The 20,224-nt window shown below is 43.1% G+C and overlaps 1 long non-coding RNA gene and 1 pseudogene across 1 annotated transcript in view; both read right to left on the bottom strand.

Annotated features, from left to right (window-relative positions):
• The window catches only part of LOC135532367 (uncharacterized), a 44,240-nt gene extending 27,299 nt beyond the window's left edge, over positions 1 to 16,941 (bottom strand). The window contains exon 1 of the long non-coding RNA XR_010454341.1: positions 16,865 to 16,941. This is a non-coding gene — a long non-coding RNA (uncharacterized LOC135532367). The remainder of the gene's footprint in view (positions 1 to 16,864) is intronic.
• Positions 1 to 20,224, bottom strand: part of LOC135532366 (glucagon receptor-like) — a 57,624-nt pseudogene that overhangs the window by 8,288 nt on the left and 29,112 nt on the right.

The raw sequence follows: 20,224 nt of genomic DNA, 5'->3' as shown, positions 1-20,224 counted from the left end.
AAGACTACTATAAACTCAGCAGAAAGAAGAAACGTCGCTTTTTCAACACCCTGTCTTTCAAATAACTTCACAGATCTTCATTGTAAAGGGTTTGAACACTGTTTCCCATGCTTGTTCAATGAACCATAAACAATTAATGAACATACACCTGTTGAACGGTCGTTAAGACACTAACAGCTTATAGACGGTAGGCAATTAAAGGTCACAGATATGAAAACTTAGGACACTAAAGAGGCCTTTCTACTGACACGGACCGGCTCGAAGCCCGTAACAAAAAGGGAGGCAACGTGGAGATAATAAAGAATAACAAAATATATTTATTACCTGAAGGAAAGTAAATACAATTAACAACGTTGTGTGTTTAGTCAGTAGGGTAAGTGAGTGGTCGCGTGTTTACATCTGATAATGAGGGGTGTTGAAAGGTGTCAACGCAAACAAACCAAATAGCCCCAAAAATACCACAACCAAAATCTGTCTGTGTCTGCATGGAGAGAGTCTCCTCCATGAATGGGGAAGTGGTGTATTTATCCTGGGACACACCTGAGCCCAGGTGTGTCCAATTTCTCTGACGAACCTCCCGGCTCCGCCCACCGACATCCTATTAAGGAAAACAAGAACAAAGAAAAAGAACTTGGCAGACAGAGTGGGAGGGTCGTCACACTGACTCTGAAAAACACCAAAAGAAAGATGCCCATGGTCCCTGCTCATCTGCGTGAACGTGCCTTAGGCATGCTGCAAGGAGGCATGAAGACTGCAGATGTGGCCGGGGCAATACATTGCTATGTCTGTACTGTGAGACGCCTAAGACAGTGCTACAGGGAGACAGGACAGACAGCTGATCGTTCTTGCAGTGGCAGACCACGTGTAACAACACCTGCACAGGATCAGTACATCCGGACATCACACCTGCAGGACAGGTACAGGATGGCAACAACAACTGCCCGAGTTACACCAGGAACACACAATCCCTCCATCAGTGCTCAGACTGTCCGCAATAGGCTGAGAGAGGATGGACTGAGGGCTTGTAGGCCTGTTGTAAGGCAGGTCCTCACCAGACACTACCGGCAACAACGTCGCTGGACCAGACATGACTGGCAAAAAGTGCTCTTCACTGACGAGTCGCGGTTTTGTCTCACCAGGGGTAATGGTCGGATTTGCGTTTATTGTCGAAGGAATGAGCGTTACACCGAGGCCTGTACTCTGGAGCGGGATCGATTTGGAGGTGAGGGGTTCTGTCATGCTCTGGGTGGTGTGTCACAGCATCATTGGACTGAGCTTGTTGTCATTGCAGGCAATCTCAACGCTGTGCGTTACAGGGAAGACATCCTCCTCCCTCATGTGGTACCCTTCCTGCAGGCTCATCCTGACATGACCCTCCAGCATGACAATGCCACCAGCCATACTGCTCGTTATGTTTGTGATTTCCTGCAAGACAGGAATGTCAGTGTTCTGCCATGGCCAGTGAAGAGCCCGGATCTCAATCCCATTGAGCACGTCTGGGACCTATTGGATCAGAGGGTGAGGACTAGAGCCATTCCCCCCATTCTCTCCAGGAACTTGCTTGTGCCTTGGTGGAAGAGTGGGGTAAAATCTCACATCAAGATAAATCTGGTGCAGTCCATGAGGAGGAGATGCACTGCAGTACTTAATGCAGCTGGTGGCCACACCAGATGCTGACTGTTACTTTTTCCCCCCTTTGTTCAGGGACAAGTTATTTCATGTTTGTGTTTGTCACATGTCTGTGGAACTGGTTCAGTTTATTTCTCGGTTGTTGAATCTTGTTATGTTCATACAAATATTTACACATGTTAAATTTGATGAAAATAAACGCAGTTGACAATGAGAGGACATTTCTTTTTTTGCTGAGTTTATATAACAGACACACAGCCAATGGAATTAGCATCAAGGATACTATAAATACGCAGTGTCTAAGTTATCGCTAACCTTGACTCTGTGTGTGTGTGTGTTGTGTGTTGTGTGTGTGTGTGTGCTATCCAGGTGTGTGTGTGTGTGTTATCCAAGTGTGTGTGTGCTATCCAGGTGTGTGTGTGTGTGTGTGTGTGTGTGTGTGTGTGTGTGTGTGTGTGTGTGTGTGTGTGTGTGTGTGTGTGTGTGTGTGTGTGTGTGTGTGTGTGTGTGTGTGTGTCTACCTGATGGTGGGTGTCAGCCCCGGGGCCAGGGGGACGGACATGGAGTCTAGCAGGACATCTTTAATCAGGATGGAGACAGCACGCAGGATGAAGGAGGAAAACAGATTCATATGGATGTTGTTCCTCATACAGTGGAGCTTCCTGTAGAGGAGAGAGACAGAGAGAGAGACAGAGAGAGAGACAGAGAGAGAGACAGAGAGAGAGAGACAGAGAGAGAGGGGGAGAGAGGGGGAGAGAGACAGAGAGAGACACAGAGAGAGAGGGGGGAGAGAGAGAGAGACACAGAGAGAGAGGGGGGGAGAGAGAGAGAGAGAGAGAGAGAGAGAGAGAGGGAGAGAGGGGGAGAGGGAGACAGAGAGAGAGACAGAGAGAGAGAGAGGGAGAGACAGAGAGAGAGACAGAGAGAGAGAGAGAGAGAGACAGAGAGAGAGGGAGAGAAAGGGACAGAGAGAGAGGAAGAGACAGAGAGGGACAGAGAGAGAGAGAGAGAGAGAGAGAGACACACAGGGAGGGAGGGGGACAGAGAGAGAGAGAGAGAGACACAGAGAGAGAGGGGGAGAGAGAGAGAGAGAGAGAGAGAGAGAGGAGAGAGAGAGGGGGGGAGGGAGACAGAGAGAGAGAGAGGGAGAGAGAGAGGGAGAGACAGAGAGAGACAGAGAGAGAGAGAGAAAGAGACAGAGAGAGAGGGAGAGAAAGGGACAGAGAGAGAGGAAGAGACAGAGAGGGACAGAGAGAGAGAGAGAGAGAGAGGGAGGGAGGGAGGGGGACAGAGAGAGAGAGAGAGAGAGAGAGAGAGGGGGTGAGAGACAGAGAGAGAGAGTGAGAGAGAGGGAGGGGGACAGAGAGAGAGAGAGAGGGAGCGAGAGAGAGAGAGAGGGGGGCAGAGAGAGGGAGAGAGAGAGGGAGGGGGACAGAGAGAGAGAGAGAGGGGGCCAGCGAGAGAGAGAGAGAGGGGGCAGAGAGAGAGGGAGAGAGAGAGAGAGTGAGAGAGAGATCAAGACACAGAGAAAGAGAGAGGAGTTAACATGGGTTAGGGCACAGAGAGAGAGAGGAGTTAACATGGGTTAGGGCACAGAGAGAGAGAGAGGAGTTAACATGGGTTAGGGCACAGAGAGAGAGAGGAGTTAACATGGGTTAGGGCAGAGAGAGAGAGAGAGGAGTTAACATGGGTTAGGGCAGAGAGAGAGAGAGAGGAGTTAACATGGGTTAGGGCAGAGAGAGAGAGAGAGGAGTTAACATGGGTTAGGGCAGAGAGAGAGAGAGAGGAGTTAACATGGGTTAGGGCACAGAGACAGAGAGAGGAGAAAGAAAGGCCGCCGTAGGCAGACATGGCTCTCAAGGGAAGACAGGCTATGTGCTCACTGCCCACAAAATGAGGTGGAAACTGAGCTGCACTTCCTAACCTCCTGCCCAATGTATGACCATATTAGAGAGACATATTTCCCTCAGATTACACAGATCCACAAAGAATTCGAAAACAAATCCAATTTTGAAAAACTCCCATATCTACTGGGTGAAATTCCACAGTGTGCCATCAGAGCAGCAAGATTTGTGACCTGTTGCCACGAGAAAAGGGCAACCAGTGAGGAACAAACACCATTGTAAATACAACCCATATCTATGCTTATTTATTTTATCTTGTGTCCTTTCAAATCTGTACCTTGTAAAAACACTGTATATATATATATATAATATGACATTTTCAATGTCTTTATTGTTTTGAAACTTCTGTATGTGTGATGTCTACTGTTAATTTTTATTGTTTACCTTACTTGCTTTGGCAATGTTAACACATGTTTCCCATGCCAATAAAGCCCCTTGAATTGAATTGAATTGAGAGGAGTTAACATGGGTTAGGGCAGAGAGAGAGAGAGGAGTTAACATGGGTTAGGGCAGAGAGAGAGAGAGGAGTTAACATGGGTTAGGGTGGAATAATGTTATTTGTGTTGGTACTTGTTTTACCCGAGGCATATCTCATCTTATGTCTCATAAGATCTGGTTTTTTATTCATTTTAATATTTTGCCTCCCTCCCTTCCTCCTCAGCTTTCGCTCACTCCCATCTCTCTCCCTATCCCTCTCTCCCTCTCCCTATCCTCACTCTGTTCGATCTCTACCCTCACTCTCTTCCACTCACTTCCATCCCACCATCCTTTCTCTCTTCCCTCTCTCCCTCCTCCGGCTCTCGCTCACCTGAATGATACCAGGATGCCCAAAGCCAGTACTAGTGCTCCGAGGGAGAGGGAGTAGCCCACTGTGTACATGGCCCGGAACTTACTGAGGATGCTACCATAGTGCTGCTGCAGAGAGAGAGAGAGAGAGAGAGAGAGAGAGAGAGAGAGAGAGAGAAAGAGAGGGAGAGAGAGAGAAAGAGAGGGAGAGAAAAAGAGAGAGACAGAGAGAGAGAGCGAGAGAGGGGTGGGTGGGTGGGGGGATTGGTGGGGTAGAGAGAGAGGAAGGTAGAGAGAGAGAGAGAGAGAGAGAGACAGAGAGAGAGAGAAAGGGGAGGAAGGGGGTAGCCAGAGGGGGAAGGGACCGAGTGGGAGTGTGGGAGAGAGAATAGAGAGAGAAGTTAGACTCATTCTGCATCGGCTATTAGGTAACACACACACACACACACACACACAGACACACAAACGCACACACGAACACACAAACGCACAAACGCACACACAAACGCACACACAAACACACACATGAACACACAAACGCACACACACACACACAAACACACACACGAACACACAAACGCACACACACACACACACACACACCCCTCTCACCTGTCCTGGGTCGTCCTGCTCACACTCACTGGTGTTCTTTCTGGCCCAGCGTCCGTCCCCACTGCACACTCTATACACCATACCCTGCTGGACTAGAACACACACACACACACACAAAGGCATGGATATTACCAAGACACTTAAAATCTATTTTGTGATTGAAAAACCTGCTAATCTTTCTTCCCAGTTGTCTCACACACTGCCAATATCAACCACATATTATAACATACACCACTACAATAATATACTGTAAAATAACACCACTACAATAACATACTGTAAAATAACACCACTACAATAATATACTATATAATAACGCCACTACAATAATATACTGTAAAATAACACCACTACAATAACATACTGTAAAATAACACCACTACAATAATATACTGTAAAATAACACCACTACAATAATATACTGTAAAATAACACCACTACAATAACATAATGTAAAATAACACCACTACAATAACATAATGTAAAATAACACCACTACAATAATATACTGTAAAATAACACCACTACAATAATATACTATACAATAACACCACTACAATAATATACTATATAATAATGCCACTACAATAATATACTATACAATAACACCCCTACAATAATATACTATAAAATAACACCACTACAATAATATACTATACAATAATACCACTACAATAATGCACTATACAATAACACCACTACAATAATATACTGTAAAATAACACCACTACAATAATATACTGTAAAATAACACCACTACAATAATATACTATACAGCAACACCACTACAATAACATACTATACAATAACACCACTACAATAATATACTATACAATAACACCACTACAATAATATACTATACAATAACACCACTACAATAATATACTATACAATAACACCACTACAATAATAAACTATACAATAACACCACTACAATAACATATTGTAAAATAACACCACTACAATAATATACTGTAAAATAACACCAATACAAAAATATACTATACAATAACACCACTACAATAATGTACTATACAATAACACCACTACAATAATATACTGTAAAATAACACCAATACAAAAATATACTATACAATAACACCACTACAATAATTTACTATACAATAACACCACTACAATAATATACTGTAAAATAACACCAATACAAAAATATACTATACAATAACACCACTACAATAATATACCGCAAAATAACACCACTACAATAATATACTGTAAAATAACACCAATACAAAATAATACCGCAAAATAACACCACTACAATAATATACTGTAAAATAACACCACTACTATCACATACTGTAAAAATAACACCACTACAATAACATATTGTAAAATAACACCACTACAATAACATATTGTAAAATAACACCACTACAATAATGTACTATACAATAACACCACTACAATAATATACTGTAAAATAACACCACTACAATAATATACTGTAAAATAACACCACTACAATAATATACTATACAGCAACACCACTACAATAATATACTGTAAAATAACACCACTACAATAAAACCACTACAATAACATACTATACAATAACACCACTACAATAATATACTGTAAAATAACACCAATACAATAACATACTATACAATAACACCACTACAATAATATACTGTAAAATAACACCAATACAAAAATATACTATACAATAACACCACTACAATAATATACTGTAAAATAACACCACTACAATAATATACTGTAAAATAACACCAATACAATAACATACTATACAATAACACCACTACAATAATATACTGTAACACCACTACAATAACATACTGTAAAATAACACCACGGTGGTTATTGTTCATATGTATGATACATTACTCATAACCTGTACTCCCGCACATTTAACACAATTACGCAATGATCATATCACTCTGATACACTATCACACACACACACTCAAGCACGCAAACACACACACACACACACACACACACACACACACACACACACAACACACACACACACACACACACACACACACACACACACACACGTGAGTGTGTGTGTGTTTGTGTGTTTGTGGTGTGTGTGTGTTTGTGATGTGTGTGTGTACAGTGCCTTGCGAAAGTATTCGGCCCCCTTGAACTTTGCGACCTTTTGCCACATTTCAGGCTTCAAACATAAAGATATAAAACTGTATTTTTTTGTTAAGAATCAACAACAAGTGGGACACAATCATGAAGTGGAATGACATTTATTGGATATTTCAAACTTTTTTAACAAATCAAAAACTGAAAAATTGGGCGTGCAAAATTATTCAGCCCCCTTAAGTTAATACTTTGTAGCGCCACCTTTTGCTGCGATTACAGCTGTAAATCGCTTGGGGTATGTCTCTATCACTTTTGCACATCGAGAGACTGAAATTTTTTCCCATTCCTCCTTGCAAAACAGCTTGAGCTCAGTGAGGTTGGATGGAGAGCATTTGTGAACAGCAGTGTTCAGTTCTTTCCACAGATTCTCGATTGGATTCAGGTCTGGACTTTGACTTGGCCATTCTAACCCCTGGATATGTTTATTTTTGAACCATTCCATTGTAGATTTTGTTTTATGTTTTGGATCATTGTCTTGTTGGAAGACAAATCTCCATCCCAGTCTCAGGTCTTTTGCAGACTCCATCAGGTTTTCTTCCAGAATGGTCCTGTATTTGGCTCCATCCATCTTCCCATCAATTTTAACCATCTTCCCTGTCCCTGCTGAAGAAAAGCAGGCCCAAACCATGATGCTGCCACCACCATGTTTGACAGTGGGGATAGTGTGGTCAGGGTGATGAGCTGTGTTGCTTTTACGTCAAACATAACGCTTTGCATTGTTGCCAAAAGTTCAATTTTGGTTTCATCTGACCAGAGCACCTTCTTCCACATGTTTGGTGTGTCTCCCAGGTGGCTTGTGGCAAACTTTAACGACACTTTTTATGGATATCTTTAAGAAATGGCTTTCTTCTTGCCACTCTTCCATAAAGGCCAGATTTGTGCAATATACAACTGATTGTTGTCCTATGGACAGAGTCTCCCACCTCAGCTGTAGATCTCTGCAGTTCATCCAGAGTGATCATGGGCCTCTTGGCTGCATCTCTGATCAGTCTTCTCCTTGTATGAGCTGAAAGTTTAGAGGCTCGGCCAGGTCTTGGTAGATTTGCAGTGGTCTGATACTCCTTCCATTTCAATATTATCGCTTGCACAGTGCTCCTTGGGATGTTTAAAGCTTGGGAAATCTTTTTGTATCCAAATCCGGCTTTAAACTTCTTCACAACAGTATCTCGGACCTGCCTGGTGTGTTCCTTGTTCTTCATGATGCTCTCTGCGCTTTTAACGGACCTCTGAGACTATCACAGTGCAGGTGCATTTATACGGAGACTTGATTACACACAGGTGGATTGTATTTATCATCATTAGTCATTTAGGTCAACATTGGATCATTCAGAGATCCTCACTGAAATTCTGGAGAGAGTTTGCTGCACTGAAAGTAAAGGGGCTGAATAATTTTGCACGCCCAATTTTTCAGTTTTTGATTTGTTAAAAAAGTTTGAAATATCCAATAACTGTCGTTCCACTTCATGATTGTGTCCCACTTGTTGTTGATTCTTCACAAAAAAATACAGTTTTATATCTTTATGTTTGAAGCCTGAAATGTGGCAAAAGGTCGCAAAGTTCAAGGGGGCCGAATACTTTTGCAAGGCACTGTGTGTGTGTGTGTGAGGTACATGACTGTTGTGTAATTGTGTTATGTGACACGAGCAGCTGACAATCCATCAAACCATAGAATTCACTGAACATTCCTCTGCATTCACATACACCCATCTTATTACTGGTGTTGGGGTAGGTGCAGTACACACACACACACACACACAAACACACACACACACACACCTTTGCGGTACCAGGGCAGGTACCATGGACAGGAAACATTGACTGTTGTTCCAGGAAGTCCATCTGGCCAGCAGGCATACTGGTCAAACGTTCTGTTACACACCAGTCCTGTGGAGGGGTCAAACACCAAAGGTCAAACACCAAAGGTCAAACTTTCCTGTACTTCACCTGTTAAACACAGCTACAGCACACTGATATAACACAGCTACAACACACTGATATAACACACTGATATAACACAGCTATAACACACCGATATAACACACTGATATAACACAGCTATAACACACCGATATAACACACTGATATAACACACAGCTATAACACACTGATATAACACACAGCTATAACACACTGATATAACACACTGATATAACACACTGATATAACACACTGATATAACACACTGATATAACACACTGATATAACACAGCTACAACACACTGATATAACACACAGCTATAACACACTGATATAACACACTGATATAACACACAGCTATAACACACTGATATAACACAGCTACAACACACTGATATAACACACTGATATAACACACTGATATAACACAGCTATAACACACAGCTATAACACACTGATATAACACACTGATATAACACAGCTATAACACAGCTATAACACACAGCTATAACACACTGATATAACACACAGCTATAACACACTGATATAACACAGCTATAACACACTGATATAACACACTGATATAACACACTGATATAACACAGCTATAACACACTGATATAACACACTGATATAACACACAGCTATAACACACTGATATAACACAGCTATAACACACTGATATAACACACTGATATAACACACAGCTATAACACACTGATATAACACACTGATATAACACAGCTATAACACACTGATATAACACACTGATATAACACACAGCTATAACACACTGATATAACACAGCTATAACACACTGATATAACACACTGATATAACACACAGCTATAACACACTGATATAACACACTGATATAACACAGCTATAACACACTGATATAACACACTGATATAACACACAGCTATAACACACTGATATAACACACAGCTATAACACACTGATATAACACAGCTACAACACACTGATATAACACACTGATATAACACACTGATATAACACAGCTATAACACACTGATATAACACACAGCTATAACACACTGATATAACACACTGATATAACACACTGATATAACACACAGCTATAACACACTGATATAACACAGCTACAACACACTGATATAACACACTGATATAACACACTGATATAACACAGCTATAACACACTGATATAACACACTGATATAACACAGCTATAACACACTGATATAACACACTGATATAACACACAGCTATAACACACTGATATAACACAGCTACAACACACAGCTACAACACACTGATATAACACACTGATATAACACACTGATATAACACAGCTATAACACACTGATATAACACACTGATATAACACAGCTATAACACACTGATATAACACACTGATATAACACACTGATATAACACAGCTATAACACACTGATATAACACACTGATATAACACACTGATATAACACACTGATATAACACACAGCTATAACACACTGATATAACACACTGATATAACACAGCTATAACACACTGATATAACACACTGATATAACACACAGCTATAACACACTGATATAACACAGCTACAACACACTGATATAACACACTGATATAACACAGCTATAACACACTGATATAACACAGCTATAACACACTGATATAACACACTGATATAACACACAGCTATAACACACTGATATAACACAGCTATAACACACTGATATAACACACTGATATAACACACTGATATAACACACTGATATAACACACAGCTATAACACACTGATATAACACACTGATATAACACACAGCTATAACACACTGATATAACACACTGATATAACACAGCTATAACACACTGATATAACACACTGATATAACACACAGCTATAACACACTGATATAACACAGCTATAACACACTGATATAACACAGCTATAACACACTGATATAACACACTGATATAACACACAGCTATAACACACTGATATAACACAGCTATAACACACTGATATAACACACTGATATAACACACAGCTATAACACACTGATATAACACACTGATATAACACACAGCTATAACACACTGATATAACACAGCTACAACACACTGATATAACACACTGATATAACACACTGATATAACACAGCTATAACACACTGATATAACACACTGATATAACACAGCTATAACACACTGATATAACACACTGATATAACACACAGCTATAACACACTGATATAACACAGCTACAACACACTGATATAACACACTGATATAACACACTGATATAACACAGCTATATAACACACCGATATAACACAGCTACAACACACTGATATAACACACAGCTATAACACACCGATATAACACAGCTATAACACACCAATATAACACATTGGGGGTCAATGCAAATAGTGTGTGTGGCCATTTGATGAGTTGTTCAGCAGTCTTATTGCTCGGGGTGGAAGCTGTTAAGGAGCCTTTTGGACCGAGACGTGGCGCTCCGGCAACGCTGTGCAGTAGCAGAGAGAACAGTGTATGACTTGGTTGACTGGAGTCAATTCTTTGGGTCTTCCTCTGACACCGCCTGGTATAGAGGTCCTGGATGGCAGGAAACTTGGCCCCAGTGATGTACTGGGTCGTTCGCACTGCCCTCTGTAGCGCCATCATATCACATACCACTATACCACCGGAATAACCTAGCTCTCACATACCACTATAATACAGGAATAACCTAGCTCTCACATACCACTATAATACAGGAATAACCTAGCTCTCACATACCACTATAATACAGGAATAACCTAGCTCTCACATTCCACTATAATACAGGAATAACCTAGCTCTCACATACCACTATAATACAGGAATAACCTAGCTCTCACATACCACTATAATACAGGAATAACCTAGCTCTCACATACCACTATAATACAGGAATAACCTAGCTCTCACATACCACTATAATACAGGAATAACCTAGCTCTCACATACCACTATAATACAGGAATAACCTAGCTCTCACATACCACTATAATACAGGAATAACCTAGCTCTCACATACCACTATAATACAGGAATAACCTAGCTCTCACATACCACTATAATACAGGAATAACCTAGCTCTCACATACCACTATAATACAGGAATAACCTAGCTCTCACATACCATTATAATACAGGAATAACCCAGCTCTCACATACCACTATAATACAGGAATAACCTAGCTCTCACATACCACTATAATACAGGAATAACCTAGCTCTCACATACCACTATAATACAGGAATAACCTAGCTCTCACATACCACTATACCACAGGAATAACCTAGCTCTCACATACCACTATAATACAGGAATAACCTAGCTCTCACATACCACTATAATACAGGAATAACCTAGCTCTCACATACCACTATAATACAGGAATAACCTAGCTCTAACATACCACTATAATACAGGAATAACCTAGCTCTCACATACCACTATACCACAGGAATAACCTAGCTCTCACATACCACTATAATACAGGAATAACCTAGCTCTCACATGACACGGAGGCTCTGTGATGGGGTAGAGTGGTGATATGTGTAGGTGTCCATTTCTAATTGGGCAAAAGTTTCAATCAGCAGATTATCCACCGCGGTTATGAAGGGTCTGAGGTTGATGACATCACAGCGTGAGGCTGAGACTGACCTGTGGCGGGAGGCGTGGCGACGATGCTCTGAGAACACTGGTTCTTGTAGCTCGTCCATTGTTCCATCAGGAGCTTCAGAGATTTAGCCGAGGAGACCTGGGTACAAAAGGAGAACAGTAATTCGACTCTGCTGAACCTCCCTCTAACTAAATGTGTGTGTGTGTGTGTGTGTGTGTGTGTGTGTGTGTGTGTGTGTGTGTGTGTGTGTGTGGAAGTGTCTGTACAAATGTACTCTCTTTTGTAAATATATATTTACTTATTAAACCTTTTTAGGCAAGTCAGTTAAGAACAAATTCTGAATCACAATGACGGCCTACCCCGGGTCAAACCAGGATGACGTTGGGCCAATTGTGTGCCGCCCAATCACAGCCGGATGTGATACAGCCTGGATTCAAACCAGGGACTGTAGTGACGCCTCTTGCACTGAGATGCAGTGCCTTAGACCACTGCGCCACTCGGGAGCCCTTCATTAATTTGTTCCGTTTGTCACAGCAGAATAATTCTGCAGCAAACGGGATGGTAATATTTAGTCCATTAACACGGTCTGATCCTGGACCAGTGACCATTAACATGGTCTGATCCTGGACCAGTGACCATTAACACAGTCTGATCCTGGACCAGTGACCATTAACACAGTCTGATCCTGGACCAGTGACCATTAACACAGTTTGATCCTGGACCAGTGACCATTAACACAGTCTGATCCTGGACCAGTGACCATTAACACAGTTTGATCCTGGACCAGTGACCATTAACACAGTCTGATCCTGGACCAGTGACCATTAACACGGTCTGATCCTGGACCAGTGACCATTAACACAGTTCCACCAATATAATGTTGCTGGACCAGTGACTAGGCTGATCCTGGATCAGTGACTAGGCTGATCCTGGATCAGTGACTAGGCTGATCCTGGACCAGTGACTGGGCTGATCCTGGACCAGTGACTAGGCTGATCCTGGACCAGTGACTAGGCTGATCCTGGACCAGTGACTAGGCTGATCCTGGACCAGTGACTGGGCTGATCCTGGACCAGTGACTGGGCTGATCCTGGACCAGTGACTGGGCTGATCCTGGACCAGTGACTGGGCTGATCCTGGACCAGTGACTGGGCTGATCCTGGACCAGTGACTAGGCTGATCCTGGACCAGTGACTGGGCTGATCCTGGACCAGTGACTAGGCTGATCCTGGACCAGTGACTAGGCTGATCCTGGACCAGTGACTGGGCTGATCCTGGATCAGTGACTAGGCTGATCCTGGACCAGTGACTGGGCTGATCCTGGACCAGTGACTGGGCTGATCCTGGACCAGTGACTAGGCTGATCCTGGACCAGTGACTGGGCTGATCCTGGACCAGTGACTGGGCTGATCCTGGATCAGTGACTAGGCTGATCCTGGACCAGTGTCTGGGCTGATCCTGGACCAGTGTCTGGGCTGATCCTGGACCAGTGACTAGGCTGATCCTGGACCAGTGACTGGGCTGATCCTGGACCAGTGACTAGGCTGATCCTGGACCAGTGACTGGGCTGATCCTGGACCAGTGACTGGGCTGATCCTGGTCCAGTGACTGGGCTGATCCTGGACCAGTGACTGGGCTGATCCTGGACCAGTGACTAGGCTGATCCTGGATCAGTGACTAGGCTGATCCTGGACCAGTGACTAGGCTGATCCTGGACCAGTGACTAGGCTGATCCTGGACCAGTGACTAGGCTGATCCTGGACCAGTTACTGGGCTGATCCTGGACCAGTGACTAGGCTGATCCTGGACCAGTGACTAGGCTGATCCTGGACCAGTGACTAGGCTGATCCTGGACCAGTGACTGGGCTGATTCAGGCTGTATCACAATTGTGTGTTAGCGCAGGTCTTCAATGAATTTATGTAAAGAGAGAGAGAGAGAGAGACTTACCTGGGTGTAGCCAGAGAGGGTGAGCAGAGATAAGAGGACACACATCTGGAACATCCCACCTGGCTACGCTGGGAGAGGAGGGGTGGGGGAGGGGGACTCAACTCATCAGGGGGCCCAGCCTGGTCTACCCTACAGGCTACAAACACACACACACACACACACACACACACAGAGAGAGGAAGTGAGAGAGAGATAAATGTAAAATTGGCTTTTTACTAAATTACCGTACAACAGACCACGTATTCACCATGCACACCCTAATTGACATAGAGAGAAACCAAAACAAAGTCTTCTGCTTTGTTGATTTCAAACAAGCCTTCGACTCATTTTGGCATGAGGGTCTGCTATACACACTGATGGAAAGTGGTGTTGGGGGAAGAACATACGACATTATAAAATCAATGTACACAAACAACAAGTGTGCGTCTAAAATAGGCAACAAACACACCCTTCAGAGCCCCAGGACAGCAACACAATTAGACCCAACCAAATCATGAGAAAACAAAAAGATAATTACTTGACACATTGTAAAGAATTAACAAAAAAAGCCAACCAGAATGTCATTTGGCCCTACACAGAGAGTACACAGCGGCAGAATACCTGACCATTGTGACTGACCCAAATTTAAGGAAGGCTTTGACGATGTACAGACTCAGTGAGCATAGCCTTGCTATTGAGAAAGGCCGCTGTAGGCAGACATGGCTCTCAAGAGAAGACAGGCTATGTGCTCCCTGCCCACAAAATGAGGTGGAAACTGAGCTGCACTTCCTAACCTCCTGCCCAAATGTATGACCATATTAGAGACACATATTTCCCTCAGATTACACAGATCCACAAAGAATTCGAAAACAAATCCAATTTTGATAAACTCCCATATCTACTGGGTAAAATGCCAGTGTGACATCACAGCAGCAAGATTTGTGACCTGTTGCCATGAGAAAAGGGCAACCAGTGAAGAACACACACCATTGTAAATACAACCCATATTTATGTTTATTTATTTTCTCTTGTGTACTTTAACTATTTGTACATTGTCACAACACTGTATATATATATATAATATGACATTTGTAATGTCTTTATTGTTTTGAAACTTCTATGTGTGTGTGTGATGTCTACTGTTCATTTTTATTGTTTATTTCACGTTTATTATCTACCTCACTTGCTTTGGCAATATTAACACATGTTTACCATGACGATAAAGCCCCTTGAATTGAATCCATAAAGAGAGAGTCGCTTGAATTAATTGAAATGATAAAGAGAGAGTTGTTTGAATTGAAATGATAAAGAGAGTTGTTTGAATTGAAATGATAAAGAGAGAGTTGTTTGAATTGAATTGATAAAGAGAGAGTTGCTTGAATTGAAATGATAAAGAGAGAGTTGTTTGAATTGAATTGAAATGATAACGAGAGAGTTGCTGGAATTGAAGTGAAATGATAAAGAGAGTTGTTTGAATGAATTGATAAAGAGAGAGTTGTTTGAATTGAATTGAAATGATAAAGAGAGAGTTGTTTGAATGAATTGATAAAGAGAGAGTTGCTTGAATGAATTGATAACGAGAGAGTTGCTGGAATTGAAGTGAAATGATAAAGAGAGTTGTTTGAATGAATTGATAAAGAGAGAGTTGCTTGAATGAATTGATAAAGAGAGTTGTTTGAATTGAATTGAAATGATAAAGAGAGAGTTGTTTGAATGAATTGATAAGAGAGTTGCTTGAATGAATTGATAAAGTGAGAGTTGCTTGAATTGTAATGATAAAGAGAGAGTTGTTTGAATTGAATTGATAAAGAGAGAGTTGCTTGATTGAATTGCTTACACCTCTCAGCATAATATTACATATCCCATTCTGATCCTCCTCCTCCTCCTCTTCATCATCCTCATTGTCACCATGGGGATATGAAGGGTGACTCTATAGGGACTGGGAGGTTACATAAGTCCCCTTCCCACACTGTTATTGTCATTACACAGCCACACTGATTTATAGTTCACTGTAAAGATGTGTGTGTGTGTGTGTGTGTGTGTGTGTGTGTGTGTGTGTGTGTGTGTGTGTGTGTGTGTGTGTGTGTGTGTGCGCGTGTGTGCGTGTGCGTGTGCGTGTGCGTGTGCGTGTGCGTGTGTGTGTGTGTGTGTGTGTGTGTGTGTGTGTGCGTGTGTGTTTATCCCATAGTGCTGAATGACTTGTGTTTGTCCCTAGTGAATTCTCAGAAGGGAATTCTACTCTGCTCCATCAGACAACTATGGGAAAAGAGTCCACTCACATCATCCACTCACATCACAGAGGAAATGACCTGTGATTCCAAAACAACGCCTAGCACCGGTAAGTCCATCCTATAAGATAGTAGGGTAACATACGGTAAGATATGAGGAGGTATCCTAAAAGACTGGATAAATATGTTGAAATAGCTTCACCTTGTATTCTGTCTAGGTGTAATGTTAGACATACCGCTGAGCTATTGCATACACATCATTGTTAGTCTCTCTATCCAATCACATCCCAGGAAAATTGACTTCCTGTTTGGTCATGCAGGTCTGACGTCAAGGGGGTGTTTACGGCGGTTTCTTCTGCTTTACGGCATGTGCGTCTGTGTCTCACGGCGACGGCCGGTCCTCCTCTTCCGCTGCTGTGTAGTCGGAGAACGGAACGAAATCTGAAACGTTTCTGCAAAAAACACCTTTACTGTGGAAACATTTTTGGCTAAAACGTTTCAAATTCCATTCTGTTCCAATCTCTCTCTCTCACTCTCTCTCCGCTGGGGGCCGTGATGGGCTGTGTGTGTGTGTGTGTGTGTGTGTGTGTGTGTGCTCCCATGTACAAGAGTATGTCACACAGAAGAGGTTCCCTGTCACAGCTAGTGAGAGACATGTAATTCCACAGGTGTCACACAGAAGAGGGGGAGAGGAGACAGGGGGAGAGGAGACAGGGGAGAGGAGACAGGGGAGAGGAGACAGGGGGAGAGGAGACAGGGGGAGAGGAGACAGGGGGAGGGGGAGAGGAGACAGGGGGAGTGTAGACAGGGGGAGAGGAGACGGGGAGAGGAGACAGGGAGAGGAGACAGGAGAGAGGAGACAGGGGGAGAGGAGACAGGGGGAGAGGAGACAGGGGGAGGGGGAGAGGAGACAGGGGGAGTGTAGACAGGGGGAGAGGAGACGGGGGAGAGGAGACAGGGGAGAGGAGACAGGAGAGAGGAGACAGGGGTAGACAGGGACACAGAGACAGACAGACAGACAGACAGACAGACAGACAGACAGACATCAATCAATCTCTTTTTATATCAAATTTTAAAGCAACAAAATGTGAAACCTGTGCAAAGGGTTGTCTTGACGTGCACAAGGGACTGTAGTTGGTTTGACTCCAGCCAGGTCACCCATGATGCAAGTTAGTATTTGATGTCCATCCATGTCTGAGGACGATGGGAGATGGAAACCTGCCACTAGGGGAGACAACATGTGCTGTTCCCTTCAAGTGGGTTGTTGTGGACAGAGATGGCAGATGAGCGTAAGAATCTGTCTCTGATTCTAAAGAGCCAAATGTTGCAAATTCAAATCCAACCATAGAAAATTGTTTTTTTTAACCTATCCGAAACCTTAATCATTACCTTAATAATTCTGACTTAATGCCTAACCTTAATAATTCTGACTTAATGCCTCAACGTAACCTTAAACATGGATAAACATCTAATTCGGCCGTGAGACTGAGATTTGGTTTAATCTGCATGAAGCAACATTCAGATCTGTTGACTCTTAAATGTGGCTCAGAACAGAAGTGTGTGTGGAATGTAGAGTGTAGTATGTGTGCAGTGTGTGTGTGTCTATATTGACAGAGTGGCTGCTGGGTGAAGGGGAGATCCTCTCTCTCTCTCTCTCTCTCTCTCTCTCTCTCTCTCTCTCTCTCTCTCTCTCTCTCTCTCTCTCTCTCTCTCTCTCTCTCTCTCTCTCTCTCTCTCTCTCTCTCTCTCTCTCTCTCTCTCTCTCTCTCTCTCTCTCTCTCTCTCTCTCTCTCTCTCTCTCTCTCTCTCTCTCTCTCTCTCTCTCTCTGAATGATATTGATTGTAGATTTTTTTCCACCTCTATCTTTTCCTCCTGTGTGTCTGAACCAGATCTTTTCGTCATTATGTCTGAGACAATGTGGTTTTAGTTATAAAACTCATTAACCCACACTCTGTTCTGTCCAGCCAAGCAGTCAGCTGACACAGGTCAACGTCTGTTTCATAAGGTCGTCACGGCTACCGTTACGAAATGCTGCTTTAAAAACGTAGGTGTCCTTGTGTGAGCCAGAAGGATCTACAGGACACTAGTCTATTTCCTGTTTCTGTAGTGAGACAGCTTGATGTACCAGTACACCCCTGGACAGGACACTAGTCTATTTCCTGTTTCTGTAAGGTGAGGCAGCTTGATGTACCAGTACACCCCCTGGACAGGACACTAGTCTATTTCCTGTTTCTGTAAGGTGAGGCAGCTTGATGTACCAGTACACCCCCTGGACAGGACACTAGTCTATTTCCTGTTTCTGTAAGGTGAGGCAGCCTGATGTACCAGTACACCCCTGGACAGGACACTAGTCTATTTCCTGTTTCTGTAAGGTGAGGCAGCTTGATGTACCAGTACACCCCCTGGACAGGACACTAGTCTATCTCCTGTTTCTGTAGTGAGACAGCTTGATGTACCAGTACACCCCTGGACAGGACACTAGTCTATTTCCTGTTTCTGTAAGGTGAGGCAGCTTGATGTACCAGTACACCCCTGGACAGGACACTAGTCTATTTCCTGTTTCTGTAAGGTGAGGCAGCTTGATGTACCAGTACACCCCCTGGACAGGACACTAGTCTATTTCCTGTTTCTGTAGGGTGAGGCAGCTTGATGTACCAGTACACCCCCTGGACAGGACACTAGTCTATTTCCTGTTTCTGTAAGGTGAGGCAGCCTGATGTACCAGTACACCCCCTGGACAGGACACTAGTCTATTTCCTGTTTCTGTAAGGTGAGGCAGCTTGATGTACCAGTACACCCCCTGGACAGGACACTAGTCTATCTCCTGTTTCTGTAGTGAGACAGCTTGATGTACCAGTACACCCCCTGGACAGGACACTAGTCTATTTCCTGTTTCTGTAAGGTGAGGCAGCTTGATGTACCAGTACACCCCTGGACAGGACACTAGTCTATTTCCTGTTTCTGTAAGGTGAGGCAGCTTGATGTACCAGTACACCCCTGGACAGGACACTAGTCTATTTCCTGTTTCTGTAGGGTGAGGCAGCTTGATGTACCAGTACACCCCCTGGACAGGACACTAGTCTATTTCCTGTTTCTGTAAGGTGAGGCAGCTTGATGTACCAGTACACCCCCTGGACAGGACACTAGTCTATTTCCTGTTTCTGTAAGGTGAGGCAGCTTGATGTACCAGTACACCCCCTGGACAGGACACTAGTCTATCTCCTGTTTCTGTAAGGTGAGGCAGCTTGATGTACCAGTACACCCCCTGGACAGGACACTAGTCTATTTCCTGTTTCTGTAAGGTGAGGCAGCTTGATGTACCAGTACACCCCCTGGACAGGACACTAGTCTATTTCCTGTTTCTGTAAGGTGAGGCAGCTTGATGTACCAGTACACCCCTGGACAGGACA

The sequence above is a fragment of the Oncorhynchus masou genome, unplaced genomic scaffold, assembly GCF_036934945.1.
Source record: "Oncorhynchus masou masou isolate Uvic2021 unplaced genomic scaffold, UVic_Omas_1.1 unplaced_scaffold_1842, whole genome shotgun sequence".
NCBI classification, from domain to species: Eukaryota; Metazoa; Chordata; class Actinopteri; order Salmoniformes; family Salmonidae; genus Oncorhynchus; species Oncorhynchus masou.
This window is presented reverse-complemented; position numbering and strand designations above follow the sequence as displayed.